General features: G+C 41.0%; 1 protein-coding gene across 2 annotated transcripts in view; it reads right to left on the bottom strand.

The window, feature by feature from the left end:
* The window catches only part of CNOT6L (CCR4-NOT transcription complex subunit 6 like), a 135,158-nt gene extending 114,458 nt beyond the window's left edge, over nucleotides 1-20,700 (bottom strand). Inside the window, exon 1 of one of the 2 annotated variants that reach the window (XM_078148613.1) lies at nucleotides 20,575-20,657. The gene's annotated coding sequence lies outside the window, so the exon portion shown is untranslated. Of the gene's footprint in view, nucleotides 1-20,574 lie in introns of both variants that reach the window. The other variant, XM_078148614.1, reaches the window with a different exon arrangement.
* Nucleotides 20,701-24,733: the final 4,033 nt, after the last annotated feature.

A 24,733-nucleotide genomic window follows, 5' to 3' on the forward strand; every position in this document is an offset into this window, starting at 1 on the left:
TCAAACTGCCAACAGCAAAAGCTCAAGACAACAAAGAGAAACACATGAAATAAACTGTAAATAAAATAATTTTTTATAGTTTTGTTTTAATGAGTCAGTCAATAAATATTAATTAAGCAAATTACTGTATGCTAGGGATATAAAGACAGTCCCCTGCCCTCAAGGAGCTCAGTCTAGTGGGGCAGACAATAGGCAGGAAATTATGTACAAACAAGCTAGCTATATACAGGACAAACAGGAAATAATCAACAGATGGAAGGGCCTAGAATTAAGAGGGATCAGTAAAGACTTCTGGTAGAAGGTAGATTTTATCTGGGAACTGAAGAAAGCCAGGAGGTGGAGATAAGGAAGCATATTCCAGTCATGGGGAACAGCCAAAAGTTGGGAAGTATCTTCTTGTTCATGGAACAACAAGTAGTCCTGAGTCACTGTACTGCATGGTACATGGGGGTATAACAGAAGACTGGGATGGTGTGGGGAGGAGAGAGCTAGGTTATGAAGGGCTCTGAACACTAAAATGGGGAGTTCATATTTTATACTGGAGTTAAGTGAAAAGCAAAGTTAGGATAAATGGAGGATGGATTGTAATGGGGGGAGACTCATGGCAGGCAGACCCACCAGCAGCAGATCACTGCAATAGTCCAAACAGGTGATAAGAGCCTGCACCAGAGTGATGGCTATGTGAGGAGACAAAGGGGTGCATGCAAGTGATGTTACAAAACTAACAGCCCTTGGCAGGGTACTAGATAGGTGAGGAGGATGAGGAGGTAGAGTGAATTATTGAGGAGACATACCTAGGTTATAACAATGGGTAATTGGGAGGATGGTAATACCTTCAACAACAACAGGAAGTTAGGAAGAAGAAAGTGTCTATTGGGGAAAGATGAGTTTAAGATGTCTATGGGAAACATCCAGTTCAAGATGCCCAACAGGACAGTTTGATACATGAGCATGGTGGTCAACAGAGGCTAGGGTGGAATAAAAATGTATGAGAATTAGCACCGAAGTGATAACCGAATCCTTGGAAGCTGATGAGATCAAGTGAAAGAACTAGAGGTCAGAAATTTATTTTGCTCAGAAACACATATGTGGGCAGTTCATGAATAGTATGTTTAACTTGGGATCTGGAAGACTTCAAAGTTGTGTGATCTTAGGCAAATTACCTCTCAGCCTCAGTGTCTCATCTACACTCACAGGCGTGCAAGAATCAAATGACATAATGTATGTAAAGTGCCTTGTAAGCCTTTAAGGGTTATATAAATGCTAATGAGGAGCCTCCCCATCAGATAACCCTCCATGAACCCAGACCAGACCTGAAAGGGAACAGAGAAAAGCTCCATTCAGGAAAGATTGGAGAGTTCCAAAAAGTGAATCATACATGAATTCCAAAAAGGGCAAGGGCCAGGGCTTATCACATTCAGTTGACTAACTGAAATTCAAGGCATGAATTAGGCCTTGAAACACTAACCATGCCACACATGCATTCAACTACCAAAAACATGGTATGCTATACGTTGAGCAGAAAAGTTGTCCTCCTAAAAACAAGGCTGAAAATGCAATGATTGCATAAAAAGACAAAAAATTTAAAAAGCTGTAAATTAAGTTTGGTCCATAGCAAAGGGATGTTTCGGTTCATTTGAAAGCATAAAACAATAATTGCGAAATATAGCTACCCAGGTTTTGTTAGCAGAAGAAACAGCATTATGTGAGGCAGGAAAAGCCTTTAACTAGAGGATTCTCAAGTTTTTTGACAATTAGCTATCCAGACAAAGAAACAAAGCACACTACCTGCTCTTTCTGGATTTCAATCCTTAACCAAACAACTGCAAGTTCACAAAGGAGAAAATTTCTGATGTTGTAAATTTAAACCCCCTAAACTCTCAAGCTAACTGCCACATTTGCTTCTCAGTCCTCCAAGATGACAGTAACTGTTGCCCCAGTTTTAAGGAATGGAATCTTTATCTCCTTTAAGAACCCACTGAATGACTTTTAAGCAGAGAACCAAGAAAAGAGAAGAAAATACAACACTATCTCATTGCCAAAATTTCTTCAGGACCCTCTGAAATGGCAACAGGAAACATTTACTTTAAATTTTTATTCTAAGCTATGCCCTCTCTCCAACTAATTAGCCAATATTGATAATGTCTTTAAAGGTCTTCTCAAATGCTTCTATTACCTATAAATTACACTAAAATAAAAATGCCAATAACAGATTTATAGATTTGAAACTATTCTAACTAACAACCTAACTAATTTAGAGAAACAAAAATTCCCAGCTCAAAAGGGGAGGTGGGGGGAAAAGACAAACAGAAATCAAGTGGTACTATAAAATATCCAGGCACCAAACTATGTTATAGAAACAGCAATCATAGAAATACTTTGGTACTGGTTAAAATAGGAAAGTTTATCACTGGAGCACACTAAATAAGAATCAGAAATAATCAAACTCAATAACTTAGTAAGAAGCTAGTATTCAACCCCAGAACATAAAATTATGCGGTAAAGGTCTCCCTATTTCACAAGAAATTCTGGGGAAATTAGATGTCATTTTGGCAAAAGGCAGGCATAGACCACCATCTTACACCATATGTCACCATAAAGTCTAAAAACACAGTACATTTACATAAAGAAGGCTACATCATATAGGAATCAAATTAAATAGGAAAACAAATAAAAGTGTGTTTGCCAGTGATTGGGGGAAGGGAATTCTTAACCAAACAATGGACAGAAGATCTAAGAAAGATAAAAATTAACACCAGCTTCAATGCTTCCCAGACATCTCCACTTAACTCCATGGATTTCACTGCTACAAACACCCTGACCCATTCAGCATCATCCCTTGATTCCAGGCTCCTACACTACTACCATTCTGCCTCCAATGACCCACCTCAGCTCAGTTCCCCTTTATGTGTGATCTTCTCACATTAGAGAAGGCAGAGATTGGACAGTCCCTCTTTTATTTTTATCCCTAGAGCTTAACACAGTACTTGCCACATAATAAGCACTTAATAAAAACTTCATCTTTCTATCAATAGCCTCTCCCACAGAAACAGAGATGCTATTAATGTACCTTTAAGAGGGAACAGAATCTTGGAAAACTGGCTGTTTAACTGTCATTCTAAAGACATTTAACTTGGTGACTAAAAAGAGAACATCTTTCCTATGAGAACGGTTTTAACTCTTATATTACAAAGAAACATTAAGAAAATTCTTGAGAAGAGGCTTTGATTTAAATCCTGAGGCAGCTGAACGGTGAGCCCAATTTACAGAATTGAGAAGTAAGCAGTAGCAGTGATGGTTGAAAGTAACTCGGACAGTGATCTTTCTCACAGGGTACTGTAAATAATTATTTGTTGTCTTTGTTTTAGTATTTGTTATATTGTTAATAAATTATATAGTCAGGGATTGACACGTTTAATTCTAGGAGATTTGGAGTATACGCACATAAATATGTAAATTAAATTAAAACGTATTAAAAATTGCTGAGTTGATGAGTGAAAATATAAGCCAAGTTATAAGAAAATAAATTCTTTTTTAGTTAATTTATTTTTAGTTTTCAACATTCACTTCCATAAGCTTTTGAATTTTAAATTTTCTCCCCCTTCTTCTTCACCCCTCTCCTCAAGATGGCATTGCAATCTGCCTATAGGCTCTACATAAAGAAAACAAATTCTTATACTACATAAATTGTTTGCAAAAACAGAGAAATCTTTCCACATTCTTGAAATACAATTATGAAATTTAAACTATAGGGAGAAATAAAGCAGAAAAAGAAAACCATAGAATAGCTAAAACATTAACAGAAAAATATTAAATAAAATATAAGCCAAGAGGTTACAACAACATATTTAATACTCATTTATGTTTTAAAAAAAAATCAGGCATGTAGCTCAAGCTTGTGACCCCAGCTACTGAAGAAACTAAGGCTGATGTTTGCTTGAATTGGGCGTTAGGAACTGTAGTAGCCAACTGATGCACTAGCGCCAAAATGGTGACCCTCTGAGAAGGAGGTCACCAAACTACCTAAGAAGAGTTGAATTGGTGCAATATCAAAAAAAAAAAAAAGGAAGTAGAAACTTCTCTGTGCCAATCAGTACTTGAATAGAGCCTACTAAGCGGCCCCTATTCCTCCAACATGTACAAGATAAGGATACTTTCTCTAAAATAAAATAAGAACCACCAGCCAACTTTCCTCAAAACGGTAATCCCTATTAATCAAAAGTCAAGAATTCGCATTATCTGTAATGGAGAAACACCAGGCCTTTCCAACAAGATTAAAGTTTGAAAGACTGCCCACTCACCTCTATTACTAAATAGATTCAGAAACACAAGTTATCACATTAAACAAATAAAAAGAAATCCAGGGAATACAAATAGGCAAAGAGGAAACAAAAACACCACTATTTAGAGATAATATAATGGTTAACCTATGGAACCCTAGAGAGTCAACTAAAAATTAAGTGAAACTTTAAGTTCAGTAAAATACCAGGATATAAAATAAACTAATAAAAACTCATAGACTTTTTGACTCAAATCTTGGTGCCATATAACCATATAACTAGCTAGCTAGTGAAGTAGAGATCTGGGCCTGGAATTAGCAAAACCTAAACTAAGGCACTTCAATCAATAAACATTTACTGTTTTAAACACTTTCTAGCTGTGTGACCTGGGCAAATTACTTAACCTCTGACTGCCTCGGTTGTTTCAACTGTCACATGGAATAGCATCTACCACCTAGGGTTTTTGTAAGGATCCAATGAGTTAAGTGTCTACCACTTAAAAAGCAGAAGATAATGGAAGAAAGCAGTATCTTTATCTTTCCCAATTATGGCAAGAGGGAGGAAAATTCTTACCTGTTAAATAGGGGATTAAAAATGATCAAAAAAAGAGATGAACTATTTATATTACAACTTAAAAGTTTCTGCACAAGAAAATTAAATTCTGTTAGAATCACGAGGGAAACCATTTGGAAAAAAAATTTCAACAAGCTTCTAACAAAGGTCTAATGTCCAACATATAAAAAAGATTCATAAGAAAAACAACCATTCCTTGATAGATTAGTGATCAACCAATATAAACAGGCTTTTCTTCTCTGGTGAAGAAATGCTCCAATCAGATCAAAACAACTCTGAAGTTTCACTTTACACTCATCACATTAGCAAAGATGACAAAAGAAGAAATAATCATTAGAGCAGTTTGTGGAGGACAGGTGGATGAGTTTACTATTTAAAGAGCTAAGAATAGTTCAAGTTTTCTAGAAAATTATTTTGAAACTATAGCAAAGAAGGTCAGGTCAACTAAAAGAGTGTGCGTGTATGTGCACGAGCCCACGCGCGCGTGTGTGTATATGCACACGTGCATACATAACTGTTTATGTGAAAGGTCAGGAACAAAGGATATAGGCCCTGCACATACAGAGTCCTGTGATCTTTCACTGGTTGGCTGCCCTCTCCCGTGTTACTACTGTCATTGAATAAATTGTTCTGGTTTTTCTCACTTCACATAAATCTTTCCATTTCTCAGAGTCTGTTATAATTTTCATTTCTTTTGGTGAAATAAAATCCCACTGTGTTCACATGCCACAATTTTTTCAGCTAAGGCTCCATGGATTTTTTCTCATGTTTGTTTCCAATACTTTATAACAACAAAAAGCATAGCTCAGAACTTCGGATATAAGCAGTAGCCAAACAACTGAGAATGAAGCATTTTTGCCCCACTTAGTGAAGAAATAATGGACTAGAGGTACAGAATCAGATATGGGTTCTCAGATGTGGCCAACATCCTGTTTTCTTTTCCTTATTTGTAAGGAAGCTGTATAACTGACCCTAATTTGTATATTAAGGGATGGCATCTACTCGGAAGAGAGGAAATAGTGACAAATCTGAAAAAAAGTCAAAAGTATTTTTAAAAGTTAAAAAAATGTCAAAGCAAAAAAAAAAGTAACAAATTCTGATTCTAAGAACAAACATTTTACAAGACTGTTAAAGACTGTACAAGACTGAGATCAACCACTCCATCAGAATTCTGTCAATCTCCAGATCTCGTTGAATCTTCCATTGCTGACAGTGAGTGGGAGACAGCTACAAAAAACATTCCCTATGGAGCATTCATTTTTAAATGGAAGATTTAGTATGCAGGTTTAGCAGTAGAAAAATTTAGAAGCATGCTTAAATTACAGCAAGATGCATCACAAATAAGAACTGAGTAAAAACATCACAAAAGGAACCTGGGAATCTTTTTTTTTTTTGGCTAGGCAATGGGGTTAAGTGACTTGCCCAGGGTCACACAGCTAGTAAGTGTCAAGTGTCTGAGGCTGCATTTGAACTCAGGGCCCGAGCTCTATCCACTGCGCCACCTCACTGCCCCAAACCTGGGAATCTTCTATGGACAGATTCCTTGTTCCTCATTAGGAACGAAGGATGGGGCTAGGAATGGAGGCCAGCCCTGACCCCTAAAACAGTAATCATAAACTAAGAAGACCACCATCAAGATTCAATCAAAGCAGAACTATTTTCTGTCCAGAAATGTGGGCCAGAGGAAGCTAAGACATCTAAAGAACCAATATCAAGAAATAAACAGCACTTAGACCAAGTTATCAAGAACTGAAACATGACAGGGGCAGCGAGGTGGCACAGGAGATGGAGCACCAGCCCTGGAGTCAGGAGGACCTGAGTTCAAATCCAGCCTCAGACAGTTGACACTTACTAGCTGTGTGACCCTGGGCAAGTCACTTAACCCCACTGCCTAGCCAAAAAATAAAAAAATTTGAAACACAATGACAGAATTTTGCTGAAAAATCTGTTTTCCAAAAGCAGTGCAAGCAATAAAAGGAAAGCAGAAAGTTGGGAAACAATTTTTACAGCAACTGTCTCTGATAAAAGCCTTGTTTCTCATATATAGAAAGAACTGAGTCAAATTTATAAGAATACAAGTCATTCCCCAATTGATAAATAGTCCAAGGATGTGAACAGGCAGTTAGTTTTCGAATGAAGAAATCAAAGCTCTCTACAGTTATAGGAAAAAATGTTCTAAATCACTACTGATTAAAGATTGCAAATTAAAACAACTCTTGAGGTATTACCTCATACCTATCAGATTGGCAAATACAACAGAAAAGGAAAATGACAGATGCTGGAGAGGATGTGGAAAAACTGGGACACTAATGTACTGCTGGTTGAGTTGTGAAGCGATTCAACCATTGTGGAGATCAATTTGGAACTATGCCCAATGGGCAATCAAAGTGTGTATACCCTTTGATCCAGTAATACCACTACTAGATCTGTATTCAAAAAGAGATCATAAAAACGGGGAAAGGAGCTATAAGTACAGACATATTTGTAGTAGTTCTTTTTGTAGTGACAAAGAATTGGACACCAAGGGGATGCCCATCATTTGGGGAATGACTGAACAAGTTGTGGTATACGATCGTGATAGAATACTGTTGTGCTACCAGAAAAGACGAGCAAGACGGCTTCAGAAAAACCCGGAAAGATCTATGAACTGATGCAAAGTGAGTGAGCAAAATCAGAAGACACCGTACACAATACCAGCAACACTGTAAGATGATCAGCTGTGAATGACTTAAGTATTCTGATCAATACAATGTTCCAAGACAAATCCAAAAGACTCATGATGAAAAATGCAATCCGCCTCCAGAGAAAGAATCGACGGAGTCTGCAAATAGAAGCATAATTTTTTTACTTTATTTTTTTCTTGCTTTTTTTGTTTAACATGGATAATATGGAAATGTTTTGCATTATTTCACAGGTATAATTGATATCACATTTCTTGCCTTCACAATGGGGGGGAGGGTACAAGAGGAAAAGAATGTGGAATTCAAAAAAATTTTTAAATGAACGTTAAAGATAAATAACAACTCTTTCAAAATAAGAAATCCTGATAATCATCTATACCATCAACCAACTTATGCACAGTTTTTAAAAGTTAACAGGAAACAAAAGTACAACCAACCAACCTTTAACTAGGCTAAATTATTTATGATGTAGGAAAAGTAGTTACTAATACATAATTCTGCTTCATACCTTATGTATTTTAGTCAACAGCCAATACACATTTATTAAGCGCCTACTGTGTGTATACCAGACACTGTACTAAGCACTGTGAGAAAGGAAGTTTGTCCCCATTATCCTCAGGTGCTTATCATCTGATACGAGGAAGACAACACATCCAAGGAAGCTCAAAGGGGGGAGGACAGCACCCAATGCAGGGCCGTGGGAAAGCCAGGCGGAAAACAAGGAGGTGCCTGTCCTGAGCCGCCTCCTTCAGTGAAGGTCTCATAGTTCATGGCTCCACCCTCCAGTCAGAAGGGGCAAAGGGCAGTGAGGGAAGAGTTCGGGTACCAAGGACGATTCAATCATATAGGATTATTATTTTTATCATCATCAATGGCAACTTTTCTCGCCTTGAAGCATCCTGTGAAATGATGCTTTACACCACAACGTTTATTGTAAATGATGTTAATCCTGATTTAATGTACCCCAAGCTGTTTTTAGGAAGCTTAAAATGTTTGGCCTTAAGGAGAAAATGTAAGGCCAGCTTCAAGAGTCTCTCAGACAGACAATAGACACTGTTACTGAATCTTTAAAGACGGAATAGAATCTTGCAAGACTGACAGTTTATCTTTCTGGAGACACTTAACTGTGGGCTGGAAAGGTGGAGAGGGCAGAAAAGACGGAAAACTTCTTTCATGAGAGAAACCCTTATTTTGCAAAGAAACATGAAGAAAATTCTTGAAGAGACTTTAACTGGCATCCCCAAAAGGCTGGACCTGTGTATTCAGAATTGAGAAGTCAGCAGCAACAGTGATAATGGTGACTCTGGCTGTGATGTTTCTCATAGCTGATGATATACTATAATTATTTATGTCTGTTTCATTGTTTGTTACACTGATAAATTGTACAGCTTAAAGCTTGGAAATCTTAAAGCTTGGAAATTAGGGGTTCTGATATAGATGAGTGGAAGTTTATTGGAAAAGATTTCTATTCAATAAACTGGGGGCTCAGAGCTAATTGATACTTATGGTTAATGTACTTCAGGAATCAGAGATATCTGAATACATACTTTGATTGCCTTGGGCCCCAGATGTTAGAACAAAAAAGAAAAGATGAGCAAACAGTAGTAGTACTAACACTGTACTAGAGTGTTTCATGATGCAGCTCAAGTCCTACCTCTTCCATAAAGTCCTAACATACTATCAGGCAATACTTTATGTGTTTAATGTATATATGACAAATCTGAGAATCAGAATAGTCAAAGGCCATCTAGTTCAACTTGTACCTAAACAATAATTCCTTTCCAAAAAAATTTCTACTTTTGTTCCATTCTGATGAATCATTTATTAAACATTTACTATATCTAAATGCTATGCTTAGCACAGGGGATATAAATAAAAGGAAGACAGTCTCTGCTCTCAAGGAGATTACTTTCTAATGGGAGAGGATAGCATATAAAAGCCCCCAACTCCAGAGCTATAGAGGGCAGTGTTTAAGAAACAAGAAGTCTTAGTGAGGAGATAAAAAGTTTCAGTACATAGAACCTAAATTCACCTCTCTGTAACTTCCCCTAATATAGTCTTTCAGATACAATGAATTTGGGAAGCCCTAAATTCACCATCCCAGGTTGAATATTCCTTCATCGAAGAACTAGACTCCACTACCCCACTCACCTTGTTTGCTGCCTTTCTATGGAAACTATAGCATGTACCTGGCTTTTCCTAAAATACTGCCCTGGAACCAACCACACACAATAGGACAGAGAACAGAGGATGGAGCACCAGCCCTGAAGTCAGGAGGACCTGAGTTCAAGTCCGGCCTCAGACCAAATATTGACACTTACTAGCTGTGTGACCCTGGGCAAGTCACTTAACCTCAACTGCCTAAAAACAAAACAAAAAACAAAAAGAAAATTTCCCTTGCTCTAGTATGTCCAATGAAACAATTCCAGCAACCACAGAAGTACAAAATCTTCCTGATGCAAAATTCTGTTCCACATCAAGAGGGTTTTTAGTGGGCGTATTTATAAATTCCTGGAGCAACTGAATTTGCCTCATTTCTCCAAAGAAGGAATGACCCCAAATTGTAAACAAGTGACCACCTCTTCCTACTCAGAATTCTTGAATCAACTGTCACTCATTTAACATTTATGTGATAAAAGCTGTCTATTGGGTCTACAATCTTATTCCTTCTCGAAACACAACAGACATTGAAGTTTTATACTTTTTGACTCTCCCGGAGGACTTAGCAGATAGGGCCTTACCCTTAATAGCTGCTTACTCAATTTGTTATTTAGTTATGTTTTTTATTCCACTGTGTCTCCCACTGTTCAGTATAATACATGCAGAGGTAAATGGTAAGATCCTATTAGAGCTAAATCTCTAGTGTGCCCATGATAATGTTTGAATTTTTTAAATGAAGTCATAATACAATGAGATTAGCTTCAATTATACATGACTAAACCCAAGCACTTTTCATATAAATACGCAAAACTGGTCTTTAGTCTTAGATTTCTAAGTAAATAAAATGGTATCTACTTAAGCAATGAGGTGACTAAGTTAAACTCAGCACAGTGCCTGGCACATACGTGTTTAGGGAAAATGAAAATAGTGTGAACATTCATCTAAGGAAGGAAAATAAAGGGTCATAATGTGTCACCAACTTCATATAACAAAACTAAAAAATTACATATAAATAAAACAACCAGATTTCTCTTCTTACCAAAGGATTATACAAATTAAGTAACTGATTTAGCTCCTTCAAACAAATTAAATATTTGTTAATTTTCAAGCAGCCAGGCCTCTAAAAAGGCTATGAAAGCTAAATCATGCAAAGAACCCTACTCCCGTTTTCCAAATTTGCCTTGAACAAGTCAATTCTTAACTGATCAGAAATTTATTTCAGTCTCTGAAGCTTCTGTCCTGATGGTCAGAGAAGAAGCAAAACAAAAGAACAGTAAAATCAGAACCTAAATGTGTCATTCCAAAATGCAATTAAAGGCTCAAACAAATATTTACAAGGAGAAAGACTTGGCATCTCATTTCCTAAACTACTTGCTTAGCAAAACTGAGTCAAAGAAAATTTTATTTTTAGTAGCCTCAAGAGAAGTTATAAAAAAAACAGCTTTGGACATGTGGAGAAAATAGTCACCTGAAAGATTCTTAATGTTAAATTTAATATGGGATTCCCCAGTATGACTAATTTCCCCCAATATTTTAGTGTCGCTCCTTTCTTTCCAATTTCATAGCCAACATTTTACCAATAGTTAAGTGGTCGAATGAGATGAAGAATTTTCAGAAGAAAACATGGGAATGATCAACAAGCATATGGAAAATTTCTCCAAATCACTAAAAATGCAAATCAAGACTCTAAAGTTTCCTCTCACACTCAAATCAACAAAGATGCTGAAAGATGAAAATCTGGAGAGGCTTTAAGAAATCAAGAACATATATACTTTTGGCATACCTGTAAATAGATCCAAATTTTCTGATAAATTTTTCAAATCATATCACTAAACTGTTGTACATTTGACCTCGTGATCCCACTATAAAGTATATTTCTCAAAGAGACTGACAAGGAGATTTGTGTGTGTGTGTGTGTGTGTGTGTGTGTGTGTGTGTGTGTGTACATAAACACTCCATATATAATAAAATACTGAGAATGAGAATCTCAATGACTCTCAAAATGAGGAGGGTATTCACCCTATATTTCCCTTAAGTCCCTTCAATCTCTAAATCCATGCTATGATAAACAGTAAAGCAGAAATAAAAGAGCAATCTTAACAAGCAACAAACACCTGTTAAGTGACTACAAAAGTATAAATGCCAGGCACTGGATATATACAGACCAAAAGTGACTTCAGTAAAGTAAATGAAAACACCACTAAAAAGGCTACACATTCTAACTGGCCATGAACATTACCAGTTGAGTAGAAAGAACAAAACAAATATACCTCCTTCTACAGGAAAGTGGGAGACTACAGGTAGCAAATGTTAGTTATGTTATCAAATGTGGTTGCTTTGTCAACAGGTTTTTTTAGAGGCTACTATGTGGTCCAAAGGATAAAAGGGGGTGGGTGCTAGAGCCAAGGCCTGAGACTTGTTACCTCTAGTGTGACCCTGGACAAGTCACTTAACCCATTTGCCTCAGTTTCTTTGGTTGTAAAATGTGGATAACGATCTGGCTCAACTGTGAGGCTCAAATTAGGTAATATTCTTATAGTGCTCAAAGTGCCGGCCTGGCACATTACAGGTACTTACTAAATATTTGTTTCCTCCCTTCCTACTTGTCTTTGTTTCAATGGAGGGCTCAGTGAAGGACATCCCATAAGTAATATCATCCATTAGTAGGAATAGCTAAAATTCAGCATTTTTAAGGTTTGCAAAGTGATTTGCATGTTTTATGTCATTTAATTCTCAAAATCTACCGTGAGGTGCTATTATTATCCCTGCTTTACAGAATAAAAAAACTGAAGCTATTATGAGAGCTTAAATGACTTGCCCAGGGTCACAGTGAGCTACTAAATAAGAAATTCAAACTCAGGTTTTCCTAATTCAAAGCACAACAGTCTACTAGCCCCCCAGCTACCTATCAGGAAATGACTAAGGCTTTAAAAAGGAGTGGCAGGGGAGGAATTTTTAAATTTTTTTTTTGGTAAATATTCATTTTAAACTTAAACACAAAATGAGAAAAGAAAATAACATTTCCACAGTAGAACATGAGAGGATTCAATATAAAACAATACATTTCCATTTTTAAAAACCTATTATAATAAATTCTACACATTGTTTTCAAAAGCTACCTACCCAGCTTTTCTTCCACTTCCTTGTAGGTTTTCTTTTGTTCTCTGCTCTGTACTTTTTATTTTTTTCCCCTTCCTCTCCCCCTACCCAAGAAGAAGGCTACAATTAAATGTGGATATATATCCATATACATAGACATCTACATATACATATATACTCATACACATACATGTAAAACCATACAAGGTATTGTTTCCACTTGTCATCTGTTTCCCTGAAGGTAGACAGCATCTTCCTTCATATGTCCAAGTCTTTTCATATTTTTCTAAATCCACCAGCTCATTTCCTATATCACAGGAGTATTCCAACACATTACATCCCATCTGAGAGACTGTCTATGAAAGTTTTTTCCAAATTTTGTGTTCCTTCCATTCTTCGCTACATTGGTTTTATTTATACAAGAAATTTTGAACTTAAAATAATCGAAACTATCCTTTTTACACTTCAACAATGTTCTCGCCTTATAATATACTTTAAGGTCTGACATTGCTCAATCTCCTGGTTTCTTTGAAATTCCTTTCCTTTTGGTTCCTCCAAATGAACTTTGTTACAATTTTTCCTAACTCAGATAATTTTTCAGTAATTTAATTGGGATGGCATTGAATAAATAAGTTAGGTAAAATATATTCTTTTTTAAAAGAATAAGAACAAAATCCTTGGGACCATCCTCCCCTCACCTAGATTGCTTTAACAGGCAGCTGTGTGTCTTGTTCTATCTTGTTCATCTATAATCAGATGCTCCTCAATGATCATTTTCACTGATTTCCCCAGGATGAGAAGCTAAAACAGCTCGATCAAATTCATCAGCAAAGGTTTTCCCGCTCACCATCCTAAATTCTTCCATAATCTAGCCCTCTGCAGCAACAAGCTAGTTTTTGCCCTCCACACATCCCATGTTTCTTCCATGCCCTCTGCCTTTCCTGTCCTTCAACCCATGATGACCATGACTTAAAAATTCATCTTTTAAGGTCTTCCTTGCCCAATCCAATCCCCCTACTCTAATCACTCTTTCAGTTTTCTCCTATTTTTGTTAAGTAGCTTACATTACTTTGAACTTATTATGAGCTCCAATGTGTTTTATTTTCTCACTGTCTATACTTCCTAATTAAAGGTCACTGAACTTGATAATTAAAAACAGTTGTCAGATAATACCAATCTTCCTCTCCTTCAACAATTTCAACTGAACAAACATCTATTAAATGTCTATCATATAAAAGACATTGTACTAGGAGAGCCAGAGATTTAAAGGCAGGGGGAAAAAAATCAAAGAACCTTAGATTTAGAGCTACAAAGAGAACCTACCATTTAGCTAATTCCTAATTTTATAGTTAAGGAACTGGAGGCTGAAAGAGATTAAAGGTAATAAATGCCAAATACTTTGTCTTTACTCAATCCTCAGCCTTCATTCTTGTCCTCTCTGCAGCCTCTGACACGTCAAATCACCCTCTTCTCCTTGTTTCTATTGTTAGCTCGTGTCCAACTCTTTTTGATCCCATTTCGCATTTTCTTGGCAAAGATACAGGAATAATTTGCCATTTCCTTTTCCAGCTCACTTTACAGATGAGGAAACTGAGGCAAGCAGGGTTAAGTGACTTGCCCAGGGACCCACAGCTAGTAGGTGAGGCCAGATTTGAACTCAAAAAGACAGGTCCTTCTTGACTTCAGGTCTGGCACTATCCACTGTGCCATCTAGCTACCCTTTTTTTTTACTATCTTCTTTTGAGGATACTAATCTCTCCTTGTTCTCCCTCTATGCATCTGACCACTTCTGTTCAGTCTCCCTGTACCAGTTAAGGTTAGGCCTGCTAACTAAGATTTTTGTCCAAGGTCCTCTTCTCTTGTCCTTCCATAATACTTCATTTGGTGATCATGCTGAGGAGACCCACAGGTTCACACCTCCCACCACTATTGGTTATCTCCAACTGGATGTCCTGTAAATATCTTAAACTCTGCATGTCCAAAACTGAACCCATTATTTTTCCCCCTTCCAAATCTCCCTATTACTGTAGAGAGTACAGTATCTCCCAGTCACTCAGGCTCACAACCTCATCCTCATCAACCTCAACTTCAAATTCACTCTCATCTCTCCCCCCCTCACTCCCTCTGATCTGTTGCCAAGACCTGTGGATTTCTCCTCTGAAATATTCCCCCTTGTGTCCTGACACTGCCACTAGTTGGGTGCAGACGACTGGCTGGCCTGCCACAAGTCTCTCCCCACTCCAGGCCATCATCGATTTGGCCACCAAAGGTCACCCTAACACTAAAACCTCTAACTCTTGACTCCAGACATTTTCCCTGTCTCCCATGCCTGGAATGCTCTCCCTCCTCGACTCCACCTTCTGGCTTCCCTCAAGGCTCAGCTAAAATGCCCCCCTTTCTCACTTCTAGTGCCTTCCCTCTCATTACTGTCTATTGTTCGTATGTTGGCCTGCTTCATTAGTTTGTGAGGTCCTTGAAGACAGGGGCTGTCTTCTAACTTTCTCTGAATTCCCCAGCACTTGGCACAGTGCCCAGCACATAGCAGGCATTTAAAAAAATAATTATTGACTGACTGGTATATGAACCCAGGTCCTCTGACTCTGTACCAGTCTGTCCTCAGAGCTTACATTCTACTAGGGGAAAGGGAAATACAACATGTACACAGAAAAACACAAAGTATACACAAAATTGTACAAAGTAAATTCACAAGGGAGACAGCACTACAGATAGAGAGCATTGGTATCAGAAAAGGCCTTGTGTAGAACATGACCCCCTGCACTATGCTTGGAGAAGTTAGGGACTCATATACCCTTCCTGCCCATACACGTGCGTATATATATGTGCCATCTTACAGCCTATAGAAATGCCTAAGATACAAGCTAGCACAGTAAAAAATAAAAAAAAAAAAAGAAAGCACTGGCCTTGAGACCTGGCTGTGTGATCCTGGGCAAATCCAATCAAGCTGCTAAACCCTCTCAATTCTAGATTCCAATTGACTCAATCCTCTTCCATTCATTCCCCTTGTTCTAATTGTATCGCCTCCAACTTATTAGCCATTACCAAGACTTTCACAGTCTCCTAGCCTTCCATCCCGGGAGTACTATGATAGTATCTGGTAAATGAAGAGGGGGTGAAGGACATAGTGAGTGACTACAGATAAAAGTCAAAGTGATGTTTATTTACCATATTTTATCTGATCTTTTAAAAACACTGTCCTTTCTAGTATGAGACCCACAAGTTGCTATTTCAGACTGGTAACAGGTGAAAAGGTCAACCCAAAATGAGAGGCCTTACACTGTGCTCTTAAAGATTCATGCTCTGTTGCAAGAAAAAAAAAAGGTAAAGCTTTAGGATCTCTGGAAAAAAACTCTTGACCCTTACATTTAAAACTCCACATTTTCTTAATTTAAAGTCTTAACTGATGACAGGGTCCAGGAAACTGCAAAGAATATTCTTACCTGGGTTCTGTTACAAGAAAATAAACAGCCTACAGTACATACAACTGAAAATTCTATATAACTTACATGTCTAAGCAACAGCTTCACTCCATTTACCTTTCAAAACTCAGAGAACTAAAGAAACTCATTCTTTGGAGGTCAAAATTCCACAGAAAAACAATTCTAAGTAAACTAAAACCAGTACTAAATATTAGGGCGTTTTGTTTTTTTTTTAAACAAATGTCTTTTATCTTCAAAAATAAGACATAGTGGAAAAGCAAGATTTGAAGTCAGAGGACCTAGTGTGCAAATCTCACTCATACTGGGACCCTGGTTACTTAACCTTTTCTGGGCCTGTTTCATCATCTACAAAATAAAGTGGTCAGACTACATGAGCAGTTCTCAAACTTTTTGGTCTCAGAATCATTTTACCCTCCTTAAATATTGAGAGGGCTTTTGTTTATGTGCGTCAACATATTCCAAATTAAAAAATTTTAGCATAATGAAACAGTTTTGACCTCAGACCCTCTTGTAAGGTATCTACTACACAGAACTGCTGAACTACATGATTTTTAGAAGGATCCTTATAACCCTGTGAGGTAGGGAGAGCAGATAGCCATTTTCTAGGAAAGGAAACTAAAGCTCAGAGAGATTAAATGATTGCCTAAGGTGACCCAGCTGCTTCAATGGCAAGATTCAGAGCTACAGCACTCTGGCTTAATCCAGCGCTCACTTGGCCACACAACAGAAGTGACGGAGGTCCACACTAGCATTATAAATCTTTAAGACATTTTTCTCATCGATAGCTGCTTTTTGTGTTGCCCCCGGGTTCTTCAGTAACACTAACATCATAAGTTTAATGAATTTCCCCTTCCCAAAATTTACGTATTTTTGTCTTCTATATTCACAGTAACAGCAATAAAATGTGCTACCCAAAAAATTGAAGGCGAAAAAAAGCATTTACAGAATATCATCGAAACAGCTTAATAATGACTTGTATTAACATACAACTAATTCTAAATCAAGATTTTTTTGTTCATTTAATGATTGTTATACTTCTTTTGTCATTAATGATTTTTTGAGTAAGGACTCTCAATTCAGAATCTAACCCCTGTATTCCAGTTTTTTTTAAAAAATCACATAGATTAACAGAAGCCTGACATCTTGCATTTTATAATAAACAAAGCTGTTCCAGTACTCTTGTCAGACGGTGCATACATAAATGATATGGTGAAACCTCAACAGTTTACTTGGTTAACAAAAACCACCACCAATGTTAATTTTACCAAGGCCTAGCCTTGTTTTGAAAATCATTGGCAAATCCATAACCTTTCTTCCCCCTTCAAAAAAAAAAGTACTTTTCAATTAAATAATTAGATCCCTGAAATTCAGTTAATTCAACTGAGCTCCTTTAACAATTTATAGAAACTATTAATGTCCACACTATTCCTTATGGCATACATAACCAAAGAGGATAAGTCACTTTTAGCATTCCTTTTAGCTAGGGAAAGAGTAGGATTTATTAGATACCTACCATGTGCCAGACAAATACTGTCTCATTTGCATCTCACGGATACTGGAATGATTTGCCATTTCCTTCTCCAACTCATTTTACAGTTGAGGAAACTGAGGCAACACGGGGTAAAGTGACTTGCACACAAGGTAGTTACCCAGCTAAATGAGTCTTCCTGACTCCAGGGCCCAGGGCTCTATCCACTTGTCACCTTGCAGCTCCTCACAACTACCTTGCTGTTATCCTCATTTTACAGATGAGGAAACTGAGGCAAACAGGGTTAAGTGACTTGCCCAGGGTCACACATCTAGTAAGTGTCTAAGGCCACATTTGAACTCAGGTCTTCTGACTCCAGGCCCAGCACTCTATCCATCTCACCACTACTGCCTCTGATAACTGAATGATGGTATATTTTCAATACAAACCAAAACTGTCAAGGATTTTGACTCAATTATTATGAAGGTGTAATAATGGAATTACTTATTCTATTTCTTTTCTTGGTGCACTTGTACATTCTAGGTATGTAAAAATAAATTATTTCCCTGTTATTTTAAAATTTTAATCAAGCAGCATGGTATAGTGGAAGATCTGGTTTCAATTCAACCTCTGACACAAATTAGCCATGACCCTGAAGAGTCACTTAAACATCTAGGGCTACAGACAATTGTGGGTCTAAGAATAAGCTGCAGATAAGGTACCTGATCTGCATATTAGTAAGAAGGAATTTCCTCACCTGGGAGTTTTCAATGTCTATGTTTTGGTCTTAAGACCTCCTTACTCTCTTTAATATTAAGGAATTTTCCCACAAAGAACTATTGTATATGTGGGTTATAAGTATTGATAAACACATCAGTATTACTGTGAAAATAGTTTTGACATCATGGACCTCCTGAAAGAGTCTCAAGGACCCTTGAGTCCTGGTTAAAATCAATAACTTTATGTTATAATTTTTTTTCATAAAAAACTTGTAAAAGGAATAACCAAACCAAGAAATGGGGCTCCAAAACTATAAAATGTTGAAAAGAGACTCTTGTTGTCTGGAAAAATGTTAAAAATAGACAAACAATACTTAAAGACTTTACACTGAGCCTTTTAAAAAAAAAAGTTAAGATCACAGAAAAATACAAGATATTCCAAATACGACTTTACAACTAAATCAGTACAGCTGGGGCTTTCCCCCCAAAATTTCTATCACTTCACAACCAGATAAATTAAAACTGATATGAGGTTTTGACACCGTATTCGACAGGCACCAATACTAACATTAACAAAACATGGTATGACATAATGGAAGAGAGGCTGGAGGCCCAGTGGATAGAACTGCATCTGGAGTCAGAAACCCTGCCCCAGATGCACAATAGCTGTGTGACCCTGGGCAAGTCACTTACTTAACCTCTCTCTACCTCAGTTTCTGTAACGGTAAAATGAGGATAATATCAGCACCTACTTGCAAGCTTGTTTATGAGAAGCAACTGAGACAGTATTTGTAAAGTGCTGCACACACTGCCTGACACAGTAGGTGCTATATAAATGTTTATTCTCTTCCCTACCTCCCCCCTCAATAAAGACAACATGATTCATTAAGTATAACTAGCAAATGTTAAGAATGCTATTTGGGGAGAACACAACTCTTCTATCTTGGTTTCGTAACCTAGAGCAACACACACTAAAATCACTAATAGAAGTGTTTCATTATCCATACCAATAATGTTGTTTCATCTACAAGTTCTGGGCAACGAACAAATGATGTGTCTCTGGCAGTAGTTATGGAAAATCACTCCTTCGTCCCTCTAGAGATCCAAAGGTTTTTTAAAGCCAGATTTGGAGATGCAATCTTTGTTCATATAAGAGTTAAGTGCATATAGATCTAGGAAACTGAGAGGTCAGTCTCGTTAGAAAAATGCTTTTAACCCAAGTGATCTAAGATAACCAGCCAGCCACAAAGGGAGAAGCAGGTAACACAAAATCAGTTAAAACAATAAAAATCCCGTACAGTTCTATTTGGATTTCAAATGCATGGTATTTTTTTTGCAGCAGTTCTATCTTCTCATACTTTGCTTAGAAGACGGACAGAATTAGTATTCAAGGAGCATTGAGAAAGCACCTAGCTGGGGGCAGCGGGGAGACAGGAGGGATAAGGCGGCATCCAGGCGGTCCGAGCACCGCCGTCCTCCGGGCCGGGCCGCGCCGCCCCCCGGGTCCTTCCATCCGCCCCGGGGGGGGGGTAGGGACCCGCCCTCGCGGGGGAAGCCCCCTCCCCGCCGGGATGCGCTCCGGGGAGACGCTTCCCATGCCACCCCGGGGGAGCCCGAGCGGGGCCCGCTTCCAGTCCCCTCCCCTCCCGCTCTTCCGCTCTGATTCACCGCCCCCCCCCAGAGAAAGGGGGAGGGGAGGGGGTCGGCCCCGGGCCGGCGTGCCCGCGCTGCGCTGCCCAGGGCGGTTAGGCCGCGCGGCGGGCGGGGGTCCGGCCTGGTCCCCGGGGACCCCGCGTGCGTGCGCCACAGCCACGCGTGCCCAGTCGCACGACGGCAGCAGCCCGCACCTGAGGCCAGGCGTACCTGCGCCCCCGCGCGCCACACACACATCCACACGCACGCACACGGGGGGAGGAGACTGTAAATAGACGGTAGGCCGCCGCCTATGTTACACACCCACGCACACCCGAGAAGCCTCGCGCCCCTTCCGTCCTCCCCCACGCACACTCCCCCATGGGCCCCAGGGCCAAACCGCCCCCCGCCGCGCGCACGCGCACGGGCAGCCAGGCACACGCGCGGCCCCCCCCCCTCGCGCCTCGCTCCCCTCCCCCGCCCGGCTCCCCGCCCCCGCCTCACCTGCATTCAGCGCGCCGGGCTCCGGGCGGCGGGGCAAGCGGGGGAGGCGGCGCGGCGGCGGCGGGGACGGCGGGGGCGGCGGGGCTGAGGGCAGCCAAGACATGCAGGCAGCCCGCCGGCGGGGACAGGCACCGGCCGGGGGGGGCGCGCGGCGGCCGGGCCGGGCCGGGCCGGGCCGTGGGGAGGGCCGAGGCGGAGGCCGCGGCGGGGCGGCCCCGCTCCCAGGGCTCGCCGAGGCGGCGCGGCGTGGGCCCGGCGGCGCTGGGCTTCGCCTCCTCGCTGAGGCCGCGGCCTTCCGGTCCTTCCTCTCGCTCACACGCCGCCCACGTTCCGAACCCTCAGACCGGGGGAAGAGACGAGGCGACCACCGCGCGAGCTGCGGATGGAGATTAACAACAAGGTGCCGAGTGTGGGAGAAGGAGGGCTGATTGACGTGGAGAGGCTGGCGGGAATCGGGCACGCCCCCGTGGCTCGGCGAGGGGGCGGGGTCGCGCCTGCGCACCGCCTGGGGGCGGGGCCACGCCTGCGCGCCGGGCGCCCGGCCCGGTCCCTCCTCCCCGTAACCCCCCCACACACACACACACACACACACACACACACACACACACACACACACACACACACACACACACACACACACACACACACACACACACACACACACACACACACACACACACACACACACACACACACACACACACACACACACACACACACACTCTCTCTCTCTCTCTCTCTCTCTCTCTCTCTCTCTCTCTCTCTCTCTCTCTCTCTCTCTCTCTCTCTCACTCACTCTCTCACTCTATCTCTCTCTCTCGCACGCCGACCTTCCGGTTGTTTGCAAGCATTGCGGGGTGTACGCGCGCCCGGGGAGGGAGCGGGGAGGCAGAGCTGAGATCACCCCGCCATCTATTTTTACTGCGAACTATTTACCGCAGTCCCTTCCGAGGCAAGCCTCGGGCGGAAGGGCCGTGCAGGGGGACGGGTCCGAGAGATGCTATCGGGATGCGATGGTTCCTGCTGGAGCTCTCCGCACCTTATCCCTCCCCCCGGAGCAGCACGAATCTGAACCGCAAGCGAACGTTAATGCGCAGCTCATGGCTCCCCTGCCCCTTTATCCCCCATGAAATATCGGGATACGGTGGATGCCGCGGCCCGGACTACCGAGCCGAGTCGAAAAGCACCTATTTAGCGCCTACTGTGTGCCAAGACGCAAGGAAAGGCCTGAGGAGACAGCATTCGGACAGCCACGTGCATATGAGCGACGTAGGGGCAGCGAGGCGGCGCAGTGGATAGAGCACCGGCCCTGGATTTAGGAGGACCTGAGTACAAATGCGGCCTCAGACGCATAACACTTACTAGCTGTGTGACCCTGGGCAAGTCACTTAACCCCATTGCTTAGCCAAAAAAAAACCATGCAAGTGATGTAGACAGGATAAAGCGGAGATCATCTTGGAGGCAAGGCACTGCTAGCATATGGTCCCTTTAAAGTCAGGAAGCGCTTATTAAGCACCTGCTGTGTGCCAGGCACTGAGGGTCCAAAGAAAAGCCTAAGACAGACCGGGGCGATGACCTGCAAACAGCTACTTGCAAACTGGCTGCAACCTGGATGCCGGGAAGGGCCAACTAAACAATTTTCATGCCTTTTCACTCATTTATTATTTGGGTGTGTAAATTTCCAAGGCTCATTTTCTTTTTCATCGTGTCCATTTTTGGCTGACCGACTCTTTCAGGCAGTGCCCCATCTGTGGTAAATCACTTTCGGGGCATCATGCTGCTGCTGTTCAGTTCAGACCTGAATTTAAGCCCCTTTCTTGGGGCTTATTTTTATCAGCTTTGGAAGATTAATGCACAGTTGCTGTCGTGATGTTATTTAGCACGCTGGTCTCATTGTGCTTGTTTCACTTAATCTTAAACTTTATTATCCGGTGTAAAATGCATTCGCCTCCCTCCATTAATAAAACATGCTTTGCAGGTGCAGATCATTAACCAGAGCTAAAGGAATATCTTGTCCATCATTGCACAGCCCAACTGCTCCGTATTTTGCTTTCTTTCAAGGAAGTGTGCTTACTAGAGTGATTGAAATAGCCCTCAGGACAGAGAAGGGAATAGACCCGGTTTCCCCAGTACTGAGCTGGAGGATTCATGAAATTCTTTGTGATTTCTCTGGACTACCAGATGATACTAGTGTTGATCCAGGAAAATTAGTGCTCCAATCCCCGGCAGTCTAGTTTGAAAGACTAGAGAAGATTGCTAAACTAACTAAAGAATACCACTAGACTAAAGAAAGACAGAACAATATCACTGTTTGGATTTGCAGCAATTCCAAACAATCCACTTCAGAACTTGAGAATCGAATTTCCTATTCTCCATAAACCACTGGGATGCTGCTTCTTAGCTTACCCCCCAAAATAGAGCACCCTGTTAAAAAGAAAAGCAGGACAAAATGCACGGACCTGAAAACTACCTATCAGATTTTGTTTAATCTCATTAGATTTTTATTTCTATCACCTGACAGAAAAGCCAGGCTGTGACTAACTTCATCTCACTCTTAAGCACTGTAAGTTATGGTTTTGTATCAGCTAAGCAAGTACTAGCTGACAGTTAACAAACTCATTGCCATGACGTCTTTTCGGTGCCAGTGCTTTCATTAGCCTCATAACATCTAGTCCACCTAACCCCATGAAGTGGCAGGCTATTATGGAGAAGATTGGGGAATACAAATAATTATCCCAGTAGTTCATAATTCTTCCCTGAGAGAAGGTAAGCTCCTTGTGAACAGGTACTCAACCCCATTTCTTTGTCCTCTGAATCTGAAGTCACTCTACAAATCAGGAGTCACATCTCCTACATATATACTGTGTGCAATGCCATGGGCTTGGAGATCTCTCAGCCATTCAGAAGTCACTCATAGCATTGTGAGTCTGTCCTTCTACCCCTCCTGGCATTCAAATGTGATATAAGTAATTACAAAGTGATTTTAAAGGGACAATTAAGAAAGTCAAAGAAGGCTTCCCTGAGAAGATGGATAGAATCACCCATCATTCATCTGAAAAACTACCCAGAGTGTACTGACTGACAGACTAACTTATTAGGTATGCTGAACTATGGGGAACTGATTCATTTGCTTGATCTTTTACAAACGATCCTGGGTCTTGTTGGAAAAGCTCTATGACATTCCAAGGCTTGATGAAATCACTGCGTCATCATTCACAAAGACGAGCTCTGGAACAGGGGTCTCCAAAAGGATGAGGAGACGTGTGTGGATCACTAGCTGTGTCTCACATCTCACGCCTTTCCCTTTCCCCATCCTGCTTCTGAATGTCTCCGGTCGTCCTGGTCAAAGATTCACAGCATCAGTGTCGTCCTTGCTCACTCTCCTTCATCCCACATCACCAAATCACTGACAAGTCTTGTCGTTTTTACCTCAGTATCTCTAGTGTCCAGCTGGTGGTTCATTGTTACTTCAGGCCTGGAGACAGGAAGACCTGAGGTCAGCGGTAGCCTCAGACCCTTACTAGCTGTCTAACCCGGGCGAGTCACTCAACCACTGTTTATCTCAGTTTCCTTCTCTGTAAAATGGGAAAAATGATAGCACCTGCCTCCCAGGTTTGTTGTGAGGATCCAATGAGATGATACTGGTAGTTCCTGCCACATAGTAGGTACTTTATAAATTCTTCTTCCCTGTTCATGGTATCCAGCCTAGTTCGTCTCCTCTTCCCTGGATTAGTACAAGAGCCTCCCAATCAGTCTCCCTAATTCAGGTCTCTCCCTACTACAATCCATCTGCCACACAGCTGCCAAGATGATTTTCCTGAAGGACAGGTCCGACGACATCACTCCCCTACTCAGTAAAACCCAGTGGCTGCCTTTCATCTTCAGGATCAATATTTAAGCCCTCTCATGATGGGACAGGCAAGCTGCCCAGGCTGACCCAGCAGCGCATCCCGAGGGAGAGACTGGAGGTCGCACAGGCCTAGCAGGTCAAACCACCGCCATTTTGACCACCATATCTTGTGCGATATGGCCACTCAGCCCAAGAGTCCTGGGAATTGCAGGCACCCTGCCCCCATACCACTAGTCCTGCTTTCAGTCCGATGCCCAGAACTCTCATCAAGGCAAGCAGTCCCAGTGGAGAAAAAGCACAACACATCTA

This window comes from Phascolarctos cinereus, unplaced genomic scaffold, assembly GCF_003287225.1.
Source record: "Phascolarctos cinereus isolate Bilbo 61053 unplaced genomic scaffold, phaCin_HiC Scaffold_9;HRSCAF=440, whole genome shotgun sequence".
Lineage (NCBI taxonomy): Eukaryota > Metazoa > Chordata > Mammalia > Diprotodontia > Phascolarctidae > Phascolarctos > Phascolarctos cinereus.